This window comes from Notamacropus eugenii, chromosome 3 (assembly GCF_028372415.1).
Source record: "Notamacropus eugenii isolate mMacEug1 chromosome 3, mMacEug1.pri_v2, whole genome shotgun sequence".
Taxonomy (NCBI): domain Eukaryota; kingdom Metazoa; phylum Chordata; class Mammalia; order Diprotodontia; family Macropodidae; genus Notamacropus; species Notamacropus eugenii.
Window position 1 is genome coordinate 454,558,048 of NC_092874.1, and position 3,959 is coordinate 454,562,006.

Genomic DNA, 3,959 nt, shown 5'->3' on the forward strand with positions numbered 1-3,959 from the left:
CACTGCGATCACTCCTCCTTCTGTCTTCTCTGCTACATTTCATTATTGGTTGTTATGTCCAAGGCAACCCATCATGCCTGAGCACTCTACCCTGTGAGAATATGGGGTCAACCTCAGGATACATCCCTAAAATACCTGCAAATGTCTTGTGACAGCATCAAGCTTACTCCCGGGTCCACTTTGCAGCAGCATCTGTCCCCTTCTAGCCTAGCTCTCTTTCCACCAATACTCTAGGTAAAGGGTTTAACACGTATGCAGCTATCACATTCACCACAGGATGTAGTACCAGCTTTAGCTGTCCTATGAAGTATTGCCAGACGGGTGACACAAAAAAAGAATACTTGCATATTGAGTCTCTTGCAGCTGAATTTCCTGCAAAGCCCAGGAGACAGTGGAAAACATCATATTATATTTTTAGGGAGAGAAAGGTTTTGATGAATAAAATATCTAAGGAGAAACTAGTTTTGTTATGCATTCTCTTTCATAAAGTAAAATTTAAATTTGTGAAGGAAATGCTCTGCAGGGCACTTGCTGAATGGTTTTTCCGTGTGTGTGTGTGTGTGTGTGTGTGTGTGGACCCTTTTCCAATGCTATTCTGTCAGCTAAGGTTGGTGCCACGATCCACGCTGAATGGGATTGCTATCTAAAGCTACAACTTCACACTCCACATCAAGAACAATGTTCATATTCCTTAATCTTCTGTTAATGACCCTCTGCAGTCTGTCCTGCTAGGACCCTGCCTCCTTTACTGTACCCACCGTCATTAATGGGTTCTCTCCCTCCAGGTGTGGGGAATAGTGAGAGCAAAGTACGCACCTTCCCTTGGCTCTTGGAAGGAAAGCTGGTCCCGGTAAGTTGTGTTGATAGAATGGAGGAGATAGCTTTCTGTTTACTAATAGGGCAGGATTCCCTTGTTTTAAAATTGATTTGTCTCTTGGAAAAGAGGGGATGATCCCCATCTGGCAGAGCTTAGAAAGTAGAAGGCGTTACTTCCAGCTCTCAAGAGGGTAGAGATGAGCATGTGACCCAACTAGATCAGAAGTCATAGGCAGGACTTCTAAACAGGTCTTCTGTGGTCTTCCTCTAGGTTCTGCTCTCTTTTCTACTGGTTGTTCAGAGGAAAAGAAGCTCCACTCAGCTCTAGCTCACACTCTTCCCTCTGGCAGGCTAAGAGAACAAAAGCTTTCTCTCCTTCCAGCCAGACTTGGCCCTTGGGCAAGCTTGCCAATCCCTCTTTTTCATTCGATGTAAGGAATTGTTATAAATATAAAAAAACTGATACAGACTTGGGGCACTGACATGTTCAACACTCCTGTTCCTCAGATTCCCACGTAGAATTCCCTCTCCCACCTCTGGGTCTTTGGGTTACTTATCACACCTGGAATACATTCCTTCCTCATCCCTACTTCATGAAATCTTTCTTCAGGATTGAAGCACCATCTTCTATATGAAGCCTTTCCTGACCTACCCCACCCTCAACCCCTCCAACTTCTGGTTCCCTTCCTCCTAATGACCTTGTACTTATTCTCTTTATATTTAGTCTGCATATGCTTATATAGGTTCCTCCTTTAAAACACAACCTCCTTGAGAGGAGGGATTCTTTCATTCTTTACATTTGCATCCCAAGTACCTGGTCCAGTCTCAAGATCTGAGCAAGTGTTTAATAAATGCTTGTTGATTGACCAGTAATCATTCACAATAATTTTACATGCTCAAGCAATTAATGTCTCATTCTCAGTAATATAAAACGGGATTCCCCCCATTTTAACTCTATATTCATCATCACAGCCAAGTGACAGTGACATCAATGGTTCTCCATTGACTACTGAATAAAGTCATCGAATAATGTATCTGGAAACATCTCCAATCATCTAGTCCAATACCCCCAAATGAATCCTCTGGACACTGGCTCTAGAAAGTGGCTGGTCATCTACCCTTTCCTTGAACACTTCCAATAATAGGAGATCCATGACTTCCTGGGACACTATTAAGTGCTTACTATGTGCTAGGGAGATGCTAAAAGCTGGGGATAAAAAGCAAGTCAGAGATATGGTCCCTGCTTCTAAGGAGCTCACATTCTAACAGGGAAGGCAACATGCAAACAACCGTATCCGTAAAAGGTATATCCAATGAGGTAATCTCAGAGAGGGCGATATTGATGGCTAGAGAGGGGCTGGGGGGAGAAAGTGGGAAGGAGATCTTGGAAAAGGTGGGATCTGAACTGTCTTGAAGGAAGCTAGGCAGGTGAGAAGAGACAGCATTCCAGGTATGGGGGACAGTCAGAGGGTCATTTATTAAGCACTTACTGGATGCCAGGAACTATGCCAAGTGCTAGGGATACTAAGAAAGGACAACAAAACAAATGACCAGTTCCTGATCTCAGGGAGCCATCCCATCTAAGGGAGAAGATAAGATGAAACAACTACATATAAATGAGATACAAACAGGACAAAATGGAGATAATTAATAAAGGGAAGGAGCTAGAGGTAAGGGAGATTGAGATAGACTTCTGGCACAAGGCTCTGAAGTCTATGATGTCTGCTCCCCCAGATCCACCGGTCACATTGGACTAAGCTCAGCCTTTGTCATCTGTCACAAATTCTAAGACGCCATTGCTGTTTGCTCCTCTGCATACACACAACTTTTATGTGTGTGTATCCACAGTTTACAGTTATATGTATTATATCACTTACTAGCAGGTAAGGGCAGAGGAAGAAGTCCTTTATAACAGAGGTTCTCCTGGAACTGAATTTAATTCCATACTGATATTTTATCCAATGACACTTGGCCTCTGGTTCACCTCTTGGAATCTCTCCCTTCAAGAGGGCTGTCCTGATTGCTTCAGTTGTTACTGCTTCCCTTAAAACACTTTGTTTTTACTCTGAATATATGCCACAGTCAGGAGGCTATGGTATAGTGGATATAGAACCATGAGCATAAAGCTAAAATATGTTATTATTAATAATTTATGTCCAAGAATTAATATAAAAAATATCCTTGTGCAATGAAAGACAGTGTGGCATCATGGATAGAAAGCACAGTAGGCATTTAATCAATGCTTGTTGACTGGGTGATTGACCTGCATTGGTGGAGGGATTTCCTCACCATGGAATTTCCTCTCTCACTGAAATCCTGGGTCTTGTCCCTATCCCCATATCTGGTATTTATCCATGTGTGGATGTGTTGTCTCTCCCAATAGAATAAGCACCTTAAAAATAGGGACCATCTGCCTTTCTAAGGGTTTATGCAGTGCCTGGCATAAAGTTAAGGATTTAATAAGGCTCACTGATGGAGAATTGAGGTAAACTGCATGTGTCATCATCTCAGATCATTTCCTCTTCTGCTGCATTCTCCTCGAAGGCCAAAGAGTTTAATGAGCACATATTTAAAAAAAAAAAAGCCTTATCAAAACTGTTAGCAGATTTTATATCCCACATTCACGTACTCTTCAAAATTACAGAACATCACCACCGTGACAGTCTCATTGGAAGAGGAGGCTGCAGAACAGGGAAAAACAAAAAGGCAAGAAAATGGAACAAGCTTTTGTTTCCTACTTTGGAATACACAGAGATTTCCTTTGGTAAACACTGAGCAAGGTAGGACACTGTCATGGAATGAGGTATTCTAAGAGAATAATTCCAACCTTAGGGAAATATGTTCCTCCCTAGAGAGTGAGTCTGGTGTTCTTCCCTTTTCCAAAATATATTCCTATAAAATATTTAATGGAGTAGTTATCACAGGTGATCTGGGCACACATTGACTTAATTGTTAAACCTTTCTTCCTTCTCTTAAATCGACTATTTCAGTTTAATTGCTACTTCAGAATTAAACAGCCATAGATCATTATTTTCCCCCTATGAAATGTATCTTTTGTTTAAAGATTGCCTCCACGTGCCTTTGGATTGAAAATGAAATAGATCACTGATGTCTTTCAATAAAATGCAAAGGAATCATTTAGA